This window comes from Crocodylus siamensis, chromosome 1, assembly GCF_052110815.1.
Source record: "Crocodylus siamensis isolate JL-2025a chromosome 1, ASM5211081v1, whole genome shotgun sequence".
Taxonomy (NCBI): Eukaryota; Metazoa; Chordata; order Crocodylia; family Crocodylidae; genus Crocodylus; species Crocodylus siamensis.
Window position 1 is genome coordinate 252,275,939 of NC_143395.1, and position 13,767 is coordinate 252,289,705.

The window sequence follows — 13,767 nt, forward strand, 5'->3', positions numbered from 1 at the left end:
CCTTTTGTGTGCTATTTTTCACCTAACTCACAAAGCTTTGTTTGAATTTCTAGATGTTGATCAGGACAGCAGACAACATACCTGCATCATGATTATTCATAGCATTCTATGTTCCAAGTCATGGAACATTCAGAATTTTCAAACATTTTCAAATGTATATGAAGACCAACAGAATAGGTGTGATCAGTGAATGATAGGACTCTATAAACCTAACTAACGCTTTTTTTTAAAGAAACTGGTTGATAGTTATTTTTAATATTTGATTAGTCCTTCAAAATGATAGCATCTGCTGGTTATATACACTTTAAAATAAGAAATCTATTTTTGTCTATTCTTTGTATAACACTGTACCCCTACTCATTACCCCTGTCTTTTGCTTGCTGTACCAAATTTAATGCAAGGTTGACAACCTATTGTCTGTCACATATACACACTGAGCCATAGATCTTGTCCTTTTTATTAGAATTATTTGGCTGCCTATTTTAGTTTTCCATTCAAAACAGTCAGCTTCAGCTTTTTTTATATAAAGCTTTCTTAATCCTTACACAGAGACATTCATCTCAGAAGCAAGTAAACAAGAAAAAGACAGATTTCTTTTTAAACCTACAGACTATATGGGGTCTGTTCAGACTGTACCTCTGTTTTTTTTGGTTCTCTAATCCTTTATTCTACTTTTAATATAATATGAATTCACAGACACAGTTGGCAGAGATTTTGTTATATTTGTTTTTCTTTAATGCATTATCCTAAAAGACTGGATGTGTCAAAGATTGGCAATGGGATGAAGAATTTTCTCTTTCTCTCTATTTCACTGATAGATAGATAGATAGATAGATAGATAGATAGATAGATAGATAGATAGATAGATAGATAGATAGATAGTGGGGGGAGTGAAATGGGCCATATTCGATTCAGATTCAGGCCAAATTGGGGACAGTAATTCAATTCCTTTGGGTTACTGTCCCCGATTTGATTTGGCCAAATGCAGACTGGAAGATTCAATGTTGATTCAGAGAATCAATGATTCAGCTATAGACACAGCTTTAAATGCTCTTTCTACATGCCTCCAGGTACCAGCCGTGGCTCATGAACACTGTGATGCTGCGGTGGATGGAGCATCTCACACGAATGCGGGGGGACCCCCACGTGCTCAGCAGTGAACTCAGAAGTGGACAGGAAGTACTTCCAGTCCACTTCTAGGTCTGCCGCCCAATGCGCTGGGGCACCCCCTCCTCCCCACCCCCCCACACCCAGCTCAGTGATCAGCCATGGGGGAACCATGGGTGCCCCCCGAGACCCAGGAGGCATCAGTCACTGAGCCACAAGCGTGCAGAGAGGCCCCCTCCGCACACTCCCTGGAGGACTTGGAAGTGGACCAGAAGTGCTTCTGGTCCACTTCCATGTCTGCTGGCGAGTGCACTGGAAAGCCCCAGTGCTCCTGTGGGATTTCATAGACATCAGGGATGGAAGGGACCTCGGGAGATCATCGAGTCCAGCCCCCTGCCCAAAGGGCAGGAAGTCAGCTAGGGTCATAGGATCCCAGAAAAAAGCATCCAATTTACTCTTGAAGGTGTTCAATGTAGGTGCTTGAACCACCTCCACTGGCAGACTGTTCCAGACCTTGGGGGCTCGGACAGTAAAGAAATTCTTCCTTATGTCCAGCCTGAAAAGGTCTTGCAGGAGTTTCTGATCGTTCGACCTAGTCATCGCTTGCGGCGCTCTGGTGAACAAACGTTCCCCCAGATCCTGGTGGTCACCCTTGATAAACTTATAGGTGGCCATCAGATCACCCCTGAGCCTACGCTTTTCCAGGCTAAAGAGTCCCATGTCTCTCAGCCTATCATTGTAAGATCTGTTTTCCTGACCTCTGATCATGCGCGTGGCTCTCCTCTGGACTCTCTCAAGCTTCTCCACATCCTTTTTGAATTGTGGAGCCCAAAACTGGACACAGTACTCCAGCTGTGGCCTCACCAAGGCCGAGTACAAGAGGAGAATGACGTCCCGGGATTTGCTCGAGAAGCATCTATGGATGCAAGCCACCGTTTTGGTCGCTTTACTAGCCGCAGCATCGCATTGCAGGCACGTGTTCATCTTGTGGTCAATGATGACCCCCAAGTCTTTCTTCTGTAGTGCTATCCAACGTAGCACTGCCGAGCCTATAAGGATGCTGCAGGTTTTTCCTCCCAAGGTGGAGAACCTTGCATTTTTCGGTGTTAAACACCATCAGGTTCTCGTCCGCCCATTTGCTGAGCTTGTCCAGGTCAGCCTGGATCACTCGCCTATCTTCTGGCATGGATGCTTTGCCCCAAAATTTGGTGTCATCGGCGAACTTGGCCAGTCCACTCCTGACTCCAATGTCCACATCATTAATGAAGATGTTGAACAGTATGGGTCCAAGGACAGAGCCTTGAGGGACCCCACTGGTCACAGGGCACCATGATGAGTGACTGCCATCAATTACAACCCTCTGGGTCTGACCACGGAGCCAATTTCCCAGCCAGCGGATCCAACTGGGCAGTTTGGCCAAGAGGTGATCATGGGATACCAGATCAAAAGCTTTTTTGAAGTCAAGATATATGACATCAATCTCTTCTCCCTTGTCCAGGTGATAGGTCACCAGGTCATAGAAGGAAATGAGATTGGTCAAACAAAACCTACCCGCAACAAACCCGTGCTGGCTATCCCTTAGGATATTAGCCTGGGCCAGTCCATCAAGGATGGCCTCCTTAATAAACTTTTCTAAGATCTTCCCCAGGATAGAAGTCAGGCTAATGGGCCTGTAGTTAGCCAGATCCACTCTCCTCCCTTTCTTGAAGATCGGCACCACATTGGCCTTCTTCCAGTCTTCGGGCACTACACCAAAGCGCCAGGAGTTTTCAAAGATCTGTGCCGGGGGCTGGGCTATGACGCTCGCCATCTCCTTGAGTATCCTGGGGTGCAGATTGTCAGGGCCAGCTGACTTGAAGGTATCCAGCCTTCTCAAGGTGTTCCTTCACGAGGTCAGCATTTATGGAGGGTAGGGGATCCCCATCACCTGGATCTCGCATGGGCGTCCCATGAGACTGATGAAAGACTGATGCAAAGTACCTATTTAATAAGGTAGCTTTTTCCTGGGCATCAGTTGTCAGTTGCCCCATCTGGTTTAGCAGGGGTCCAACGTTGCCCTTGCTTTTCCTCCGGCTCCCCACATATCTGAAAAAGGACTTTTTGTTGTCTTTGATGCTTGAAGCTAGTTGGAGTTCAGCTGCATCCTTGGCTTTCCTGGTTTGCTCCCTGCAGGACCGGACCAGTGCAGAATAATCCTCCTTGGAGGTGAATCCCGTCCTCCATCCTTTGTAGGCTTTCCTTTTTAGCTGTAGGAGGTCCACTAGGTCTCTGGAGAGCCAGGGGGGCTGCTGTGCCTTCTTGCTGCCTTTCCTCCATGTTGGAATAGATTTAGCTTGTGCACTGAGGATCGCTTCCTTGAGAAGCAACCACTCTTCTTGAACTCCCATCTCCCTGGGGTCATGGTCCCTAAGGGCCTGACCGACTAGCCTCTTGAGCTTGTCAAAGTCGGCTTTTCTGAAGTCAAGGACTTCGGTGTTGCTGACTGACTTGCCAGCTTTACGGCGGATGGTGAAGGTAATCAGCTCGTGGTCGCTGTCACCCAGCTTCCCATCGATCACTAGGTCGCCGATTAGGTCGTCCCCCGTAGCCAGTACCAGGTCGAGCAGCGCTTTGCCTCTTGTTGGCCCATAGACTTCTTGAGTCAGGTAGAGGTTATCCACACACGAGAGAAAGCTTTGCGACCACTCAGATTTTGCTGAGTGATCTTCCCACGAGATTTCTGGGTAATTGAAGTCACCCATGACAACCAAGGTCCTGGAGCAAGCGGCCTCAGTCAGTTCCCGGGCGAACTCCTGGTCAAGCTCAGGACTTTGAGTGGGAGGTCTGTAGGAGATTCCCACTGTTGTGTCCCCTGTGCTATATTCCCTACAAATTTTTACCCAGAGGGTCTCTAGCTGTCCATGCCGGTCGCCAACATCAGCTTGCAGGGACATGTAGCTTTCCTTCACATAGAGAGCTACACCCCCGCCCCTTTTGTCAACACGATCCCTCCTGTACAGGGTATAGCCCTGTATACCCGTGGTCCAGTCATGGGTGGAGTCCCACCAGGTCTCCGTTATCCCAATGACGTCATAATTCTTTGCACTGAGCAGGAGGATGAGCTCCTCCTGCTTGTTGCCCAGGCTCCTGGCATTAGTGTACAGGCAGGCAAGTGTGCCCTTGGGGGATCTTGCCTTGCCCACAGATTGTGCCAGGGCTGGGGCAGGGGTGGGCTCCCTTAAGTGCCTTGGTCCACTGGCTTTGCAAGGGTCGCTCAGCGGACCAGCAGTGGCAGTAGTCCCCCCATCCACCAGCGGGTTTAGTTTAAAGCCCGGTGGAGCAGGTCAGCCAGCCTGGCTGAGAAGAGCCTCCTTCCCAGGGGGAAGAGGTAGAGGCCATCTCTTCCCAGCAGCTCGCTGCCTCTCTCTCCAAAGAGCGGGCTGTGGTCATGGAACCCAAAGCTTTCCCGATGACACCAGGTCCTGAGTCTTTGGTTCACTGTGTGGATCCTCTTCTCCCTCCTCAGCCCATAGCCTGAGACTGGGAGGATCAACGAAAACACCACCTGAGCTCCCAGACCCCTAAGGCCCAGTCCCAACTCCCTGTACCGCCTCATGACCTGGCTGGGGGTGCTCTGAGTCGTGTCATTGGTGCCCACATGAATAAGGAGCATGGGATAGTGGTCTGTCGCCAGTGGAGCTGTGGGATCCTCTCTGCAATGTCTCGGATGCGGGCCCCCGGGAAGCAGCAGACTTCCCGGGCTAAGGGGTCGGGGCGGCAGATTGCCCCCTCAGTCCCCCTCAGGGTGGAGTCTCCCACAACAAACACCTTTCGTTTTGTCTTGGGGAGAGCGGGGGCAGTAGCTGTGGTTGAGCCTGGGTTGCCTGCGGGAGCTGGCAACTGAGCAGGCTCTGCTGGGGCTGCAAGAGGTGCGAACCTGTTGCTAAGCTCCGGCAAGGGAGGGGCCTTGGTGCGGCGGGCCTTTGGGCCCTTGACCACCTTGGTCCATGCCCCTGACTGGGCAGAGCGGGAGGTCCCAGAGTCCTCCTTAGTCATGGAGGGAAACGGTGCTCTACCCTGTGGCTCCCGGGGGAGAAGGGCCTGGCAGTAGGAGTCTATCTCCTGCTCACAGTCCCTGATGCCACGCAGTCTCTGGACTGTGGCCTGGAGCTCCTCCAGCTGGCGCGCCAGAGACCCCAGTAGGGAGCAGACCCCGCAAGGGGAGGTGGCCATGCTCCCAGGCCCCAGAGCCTGAAAAAGGGACAGGCAGCCCCTGCAGCCAAGAGCCAGGGGCTCCGTCTGCGTGGAGCCCGGAACCATGGGCTCCATCTGGGTGGCCATCTCTGAGGTGCCCAGTGTGGGGGCCGCAGAGCCCGAGGGGACCCTCGGGATGCGGCCTGTGCCCATCCGTGTCATGCCTCTGGTAGGCTGGCTACGGCTGGGGCTAACTAGTCTGGGGGTTCACAGGCAGGGTCTCATGCCCTCCCACGCCCTCTCCCGTTGAACTCCACGCTAACTCGGGCGCCTGTTTACGCAGCCTGTTCGCTGGGCCAAGTAGGGGCCTGGGCGGGGGCTTGACCCAGCCCAGCTCCACGCAGCCGCCTCCTCCCAGAGAGCGAGGAGTTAATCCCTTCCCACCACGAGCCCGCTTACTTCCGGCTGTGCTGGGAGTCGGCGGGGGCTCTGCGGCTGCTGAGGGGCTGTCTGCGGGGCTTCGGGGGAGCGGGGGTGCAGCGGGCTTCACCTGCACATCTCTCACCGCTCCGGAGCCTAACTGGATGCTCCATATGCCCCACCATTGCAGCATTCATGAGCCACCTGGTACCTTGAGGTATGTAGAAAAAATATTTAAAGCTGTGTCTATATTTGAATCGCCGAATCTTTCCAAATCTCTCCAAATCAATTCAGAGGGTTCCAATTTGATTTGGAGGGCTCCTGGTTCAATCAGATTTGGAGATTCAGCCACCAAATCAGACGAAATCTCCACCAAATCAAATCAGGGACCGAAGTTTTGTGCAGCCCTAATAGATAGATATATCTATCTATAGTTATAAATTTATAGATATAGATAGATATAGATAGTTAGATATCTATATAGATATCCCCTAGGTTTTTTTTTTTTTTTTAATTTCATATGCCTGGTAGCAACCAAAAACTTATCAGGTTATAGTTGGCGAATGATTTACTTCAGACTGATCCTACAGAACTAAGTGGTAGTGTTCTATTTAGGGACAACAAAACACTGTTAATGCAAGAACGAATTTTCACCCTCAGCATAGTGGGCTTGCTGGACCACTTGGCACAAATATTTTTCTTCTGTTAATAGTGGCAACACACATTAGAGTAGTTTATTAGCTTCTCTAACTTGCACCAGTGGCCAGTGTTGTCCCCCTATCCAACTTTGATGGTTCCACAAGTAGACTAATTACTAAAGAGATTTTTCCTCACTAGAAACCATTGCATAAAGTATGCTATCATGCTTGTGCATGCATACAACCTTAAGATACTCTGTTTAAAAACAGTGTTGGAAAGAAAGGAGAAGTGGTCAATAGTTCTAACCATTTTTTAACTTACTTACAGACCATACTTTATGTAGGACAAAGCAACATGATAGGTTACTTTAGTCTTTTGTGAATTTCTATGTACTATTCCTTAGATAGTATCATTTTTCACCTGGATTTGCACTGCCCTAGCCTTGAGATAGAAGGGCATTATTTCCAATTTATTTACTTGGTAAATGTATTTCTCAAATAGTTGGAGGTCAACCTTAGTTTGTGCTAGTTCTCAGGTTAAATAACCTATTCATTGCAACTATCAGCACCTTTGACCACTGCAGAGGTCTCTGCAGAATTCATTTGCATGATGCTTTCAACCAGAGAGAGAAGCTCCAAGATTACTTTTGTCACAAATAAATATGTATTGCACATGAGAGCCAAAAAAAAAAGCAGTAAAGAGAGGGAATAGCTAAAAAATAACACTTGTAATTTAGGTAGGTAAGTGATACTATTGAAGGATTTTAAGCGTTATGTCCAAATGAACCAGGGATCACTGAAATATTTGTATGTCTTTATGTTTTATCTGTTTTTAACAGCATGCCCATTCACAGCTGGGTTTTCCTAGAGCAAGAACATACACATTTTTAAGTAAATCAGAGCTACAGTTTGGACTGAAGATGTCAAAGTTTGATCCTATGGAAATTTTTCCACCTATAAGCATGAGCTGTGCTACTGAAGGGAAGGAAGTGCCCTATCTGAGTCACTCTGCTTAAAAGCTGTTATTAGTAACCTTTAAGCCAACTAAGAACCATTCCACATACATCAATGTGCCTTGGAGTAGGCCTTAAAGTCTTTGAATAACAGAGATCTGATGGGAGCGATTGCAGGGTTGCAACCAATTTAGCCAAAGTTCAGGAGGCATACCTGGGCACGTCACATCCTGGGGAGACAGCCCCAGTGACTGGGTTGATGGTGTTAGTTATTCCAATAGCAGTACCACCAGATATTTTGCTCCCTCACCCAAGTTGGCAACTGGCGTTGGTTCCCTGGTTGTCCCCCCTCCAAGCTTTGTCATGCCAATAGTGCTATCCTGTGCACAGGGAACAGAAAAATGGTAATGAGTGGAGAGAGAAACCATGCTCTTATGCAATTATAAAAAGAAGCAACCCTTCACACAGCCATCCCATCTTCTCCCCCTGCTTTTGGAGAACAAGTATTACTGCCCTAAATGCTTGTATGGGTACATAAACATTGTGAGAATGTTACAGGTTCCCCTTCTGTGCCCAACCCACTAAGAATGAGTCTGTTAAAGTCCTAAAACATAATTCTTTGGTTCTTCAACAAAAGCTATAGAAGGTTATGCTTTTTGTCCTGGAAGCTTCCAGCTCAGTTCCCACAGGCAGAAAGGTACCTATACATAAGCAGCAAGGTTGCTCCAATGTGCTGTAATTATTCAGTTAATTGAGTCTCCTGGAGCATGTTAATTACCATGTTCTAGCAGTCTCCAGTATCACATGTATCAGCATTTCCACACTTAAAAATGAAGGCAGGGGCACTTGATCTAAAGCTCAGGGACAATGACACACAAAATGCTCCAGGTGCTTTAATTAGAACAGCTCTTGGAGCTGTTCTAATTAAAGTGTCCCCCACCTCCACCCCACTCCCAGAGCACATATATAAAAGCCCAAAGGTGGCAACCGTAATAGGTGAATGGCAGGCAGGTGTGAGAAAACCTTCTCCTATACTTCTGATGGGTAAAGGAGCTTTACACACCCCATGTACATGTTTCCCTTGTATGTAGCACTGAAATCTTGTTTTGCTACCCTAATTCTAAGTGACAAACACAAGAAACTTGTCTATTGTAACAAATCAGCCTTCCCCCTTGTGGTAAAATCATAATGCTCTGGAGAGATATATAATAAAATCAAAGCCACCCCCTCTAATGTGCAGCTTCTTACAATTTGGGGAACCAGTGATACAGAGATAGATTAAGGAAAAACCTAAACAAATAAAACCAGCAAATGGGTTTCCATGTTTAACAAATGAATGGCCACAAAAGTGGCAACCTTCTTACACAGAAGTTAAGACAAGTTTCACAATACAGTATATTAATCTAAGAAGTAGGATAAGTGAGAGGACTGCAAAATGATGTTGAGTTATGAACAAGTGAAAACTCCTGTACCACCAAGATATTCCTGACAAATGCATTCATTCATTAATCATCATTCCCAGGGGAGGGGAGTTTTGGTGGGGGGGTTGGCAGAATAGTCTTGCTTCATAAAACATTTTTAAAGGAGCATATTCTGGCCATTATACTATAGTCCATCATGATGAAATCAAGCATGATGTTAAAAGTCAAGCTAGGTTAATATCCTAAAGAAAAACTTTTGGCTTAGTCACTCAGGGATGCCTGACAAATACAATATGTCTATAGCAAACCTTCCTGTTTTAAAACTCAAATATGTTCCATAAAAATTACACTGATATTTTTACAAGCTTCCAGAAAAAGTATTGCTCAACTTCAAATGAATTTTCAGCAATGCAAATATTTCACAGAGGCTCTACAGACTTACAAGAGGGCACATTTTTAACTATTTTCGAAGCTTGCAACAAAATACTTTGAATGGCTCTGCAGATGAACAATTAGCTGCTCTCCAAAGTAAGAAAATACAGTTTGTTTCCTGTTCTGAGCAAAAAAAAAAGTAAAAAAGTATAGGGCATTTTCTAGTTTGGTGATTTTTTTTAATAATGAGATTTTGGTAGGACAGTTTTCACTTATGTTAATAAAAAGTTTAGTAGCATTTCAAATAGAAAATGTAATTCAAACTTACGTCTGCTCTTCATTTCCTATCCTGCCCCAAATCCTTTGTTTACATGGCTTTAACAGCTCTACTCTCAGGGGAAAGGCCAGCTGGATTTAATGATAGCCAAAAGGAGCTTGTCCTCAAAGCTTAGATTTTCTAAAGAGAGAGTAAAATAAATCAACACAAACAGAAAGTTAACAGCAAAAGTTCACAGCTTGAAACTTCTCTTTTCCATCAGCTGTGTGTGAAAGGGCCAGGACAAACTAAAGAAATTTAACCCCAGGTATGCTCAAGTGGGCGTCCTCTCATCTAATTTGTTGCATCATAAATTATTGCTCATGATTCAGATGCAACAGTAATAGTATATTTAATTACAGTGTCTATTGTTTACTTAAAACAAAAGCTTCACAAACAGCTAACATATCATTCTGATTCACAGAAAGAATCTATGATTCCCGCTTCAACAATATCTGTGTTATTGTTGCTTAAACTAATGAGTTTTTACTGGTTGCAGATTGAAAATACTATGCAAAATCTGACCTCTATTTCTGCAAACACTTTTGCACCCATAATATAATTGAGGCTTGTAAGTATTTCCACTGCAGTCAATAGGCCTGTTCACGTGCTCAATGTGAAACTTGCACTAGGGCTTACAGGGTCAGGAGACCCATTGAGAATCTCCCAAGCTTGACCCTATTGAATTCAAAGTAATTATTTTTCTCAAAAATCCCTGGATTATCATGTAACTGTTATTAAAGACCTATCTGTTGCATTTTCCAGTAAGTATACTCTCATAGTCATTTTTGCATCACAGAAACATGTTTAATTAAAACATACATTTCTCCCTCTCCAGTGCTTTGCCTCAGAATGCTGCATTGTATGTCCTGATCTTGCAAAGGTTTTCACATATGCTCTGAACAGTGACACTATAATGCCTCCAGTTCATTCTAATATAATTCATTGCAGCATTGAGGCCTTAACAAGTATGTTTCCTGGCTCAGCAGAAAATGTATATTTACCATAAAATGTTAACACCTTCATTTTCTATGTTTTCCCAGTATAGTGGTATTTTTTCCTCTTAGAGTACATGGAAATAAATGTGCTTTTTAGAACAATGAATAAACAGTGCCATCTTCAGTCTGTGTTGTTGTAAAAGACAGAGATGTGGTATAGGCTTAAGTGACATGACTATGATGTACCCAGGCTGAGAAACTATATGGGCAGTCACATGGTGTGTTTACTATCTGTGTATAATACTCTATTGTGAGGGCAGCTTCAGGGATTGGAAGCCTTTTCAAGGCAACTATATCTTTAAAACACTGCTGTATGAGTAACTATCTAGAACATTTAATTATTCCACTTATCATAGAACTATATGTCAAATCACAGTTTATTGCCTAGGTTTGTATGTATTGACTATTTAATGATACCATTCAAAGGAACAAATGCTTTCACCCTTCCTGTATGTTCCTTATTATCTTTCTTCAAGTCATTTTCATCATACTCTGCTTTTGCCGAAATGTTCGGCAGTCTAAACAGTATTTAGCATTTCTTCCATTTATAGGAAAACAAAAAAATATATACATGCACACACACAGCCCCCCTCCCCTTTTGAACAGGAATAACCCCCTGTAGATTATGGGAGTCAGCAAGGTGCCATTGCTCAATATAGAAACATAGAGGTACATGTTCATTGCTGTTTTTTCAGCTATGAAATTTTGTGTGCACACACATTTGTCTCTTCACATCAAACTGCGGGAGAAAAACTCATTTAGTCTGAAAAATAATCACATAACTACTGAACTAATGAAATCTTGTGGCAATCTTCATTACACCTGTCATTATCTACATAAAATATCCAATTACATTACTACTATTACACATTTATGAAATACTTGTCTAAAGGGCTAACCTTAAATGATGCCTGCTGCTCTCCATAGATCACAGTTTGATTCTTATGGACATTACACGCTCTAGGAATAATAAAGGTTTATGATTTTTAGTATGCCAAGCATGAAGTCTCCTTAAGGAGCTCTTCGGAGTAGTTGTTAAGAAGAAAAAATTAAACATCTTTAAGTATCGTGAGGTCAACACATATTGCAGCCTCATATCACCGTCTGAAGACGTGGAACTGTTGAAAGGTGAGAATTGCTGAGGTAAATAATGTGCTATGGAAAGGGGAATCAACTTTGGACATTAAAAGAAGCTAGTTATGTGGTTATAGTATTGACTATGCATGTGTACACATGCACAATTACTGTGCAATATGTGAAATTACAGCACAGTACGGGTGTGCGTCTACACGAGCACACCTGCACTACACAGTAAATATGGCAACTTATGCCACCTTTCATGCAGGTATCAAATTTACATCTGACTACTTACTGCACAGTAACACATGTGTAGATGCCTTACTGTGCAGTAACACTGTGTGTGGACTGACTTGGGACTAACTTCAGTCACAAGTCAGTCCACACACAGCATTAATGCACTTTAATGCCTGCATGTGTAGATCCCAGCCTAATCTCCTGCACAGTAAATTTAAGCAAGCTTAAATGCATGTGTAGACATGCCCACTGGGTACATCTACACAAGACATTTACTGCAGAGCTGCCTAATTAACTCCACAGTAAAGTCTCCATGTCTAGACACGCAGTAAATATAAGTACTATCCTAGTGGTGTTATTTACTGCACAGCAACACATGTGTAGACACTGATGGTACAGGTTGGGGAATATGGGTGTTTCAGTGCAAGGGCTGCCCACTGGCTAGTCTCACACTGGACTACCCTCATGCCTCAGCCAGCTCTTCTGCAGCATGTTGAGCCTAATCAGAGCAGCCCCAGGCTTACAGGCTGACTCCCTATGTCCCCTGCCAGCTGGGGCTGTTCCAACGTGGCTCACCATGCCATGGTCCTGGGCACACATTCAAATGGCATGCCCAGGAGCAATAAACTTTGGTGCAATATGCACTGCAGTCTATTGCTTCCAATTAATTGCACGTGTAGACATGCCCACTGAAATTCAAGTAATCTGAGTTCAGTTTTCAACCATACCACAGACATTCTCAATGACACAGATAAGTCATTTGAGTATATTGTACCATAGTTCCCCATTTGTAAAACTGAGGTTAAAAAAAAAATTATTATACTTAGACTATAAGCCCCTATGGCTTGTACTCTGCAATACTTTTCACACTGCTTACAGCAATGGTTTCCTGACTTTGCCTGGGTTTTCCAGGCACTACCATAATTAATAGCATATGCAAAGAAAAAACATTTCACAAGAGTATTCCTAGGTAGCAAAGCAAGAACTTAAAAGGTAGGTAATACCAGAATTGAGATTTTTCTGAGCAACCTTAATTTAGACCCTTGGTACATAAACTTTATGATGCAGTCTTTAATTACATGATTAATTTTTACACAGCACTGTTACCTGTTCGACAGCAAAATGATGACACTCAAGGATCTTGAGTTCCATTTCAAACTCTAAAGGGGAATGTGCTCCTATAGGCACAGATTTCTCTGGACATTCCCCACAAGCGATATGAACTTTGTCCATCCCCTCTAATCTGTCTCTTTTGTACTTAAGCCTCGATTCCCAGTCTCAATCTGTACTCCTATAACTTTTCCAGCCAGCCTACCTTTTCCCAATTCCCATTTAAGTTTGCCTTTTCCTTCACAGCCTCTTCCACCAATGGAGTCCCAATCCAATCCTCCTTGTCTTGGGTCCTCATCTAACTTTAGTCTCCCTTAATCCCCTCCCGAAGTCCTTGCCCTAATTTTTCACTGCTCTAGATCCTTGCTGTGGTTTCTTTGCCAAGCCGGTAACAGTTTTAATAGCATACTCTGCAGTGAGAAAATTTATAATTTAGAGATGCTCCCTCATTCAAAATATTTGGGAATTGGAAGAGGGCCCCTCAGTAAGGTAGTAGCCATTTAAAGATAGAATAGGGGTTCACAGAGGCTTGACTACATTCAGGCATGAATGAAAACTAGTTGTTGTTTAGTTCTTCTTATTCATGCCTGACTGTCTTGTTGAACCTAGTGATGACAATGATGATGATGATAATGATGAAGCAAGTGTTACCACACTTGTATGTTGGACCCAGAAGGGCCAGAAAGCCAACAACATATACAATGGTCAATGTCAGTAAGACTTTGGGCACTTGAAGAAGGGCCATAAGAGCATTTATAGATGATGTGATTGGCTGTCTGAGCTTGAGCACCACAGCTGCAGCTAGTGTTGTTGGAGAGGCCCTAAGAGTATATGCTTTCTTAAACTATCCAATGCCCATTCTAAAATATTTAAGAGCAGTCCAGACTCTTGAGGGCAGCTGTCATCCTGAGGGGCAGAATCTGGTGTTGGGAAGGAAGTTATTTA

At 44.6% G+C, this 13,767-nt stretch overlaps 1 long non-coding RNA gene across 1 annotated transcript in view; it reads right to left on the reverse strand.

Moving 5' to 3' along the window:
- The window catches only part of LOC149874347 (uncharacterized), a 141,451-nt gene extending 131,883 nt beyond the window's left edge, over positions 1 to 9,568 (reverse strand). The window contains exons 1-2 of the long non-coding RNA XR_016443841.1: positions 9,413 to 9,568; positions 7,506 to 7,671 (exon numbers count right to left, since the gene is read on the reverse strand). This is a non-coding gene — a long non-coding RNA (uncharacterized LOC149874347). The remainder of the gene's footprint in view (positions 1 to 7,505; positions 7,672 to 9,412) is intronic.
- Positions 9,569 to 13,767: the final 4,199 nt, after the last annotated feature.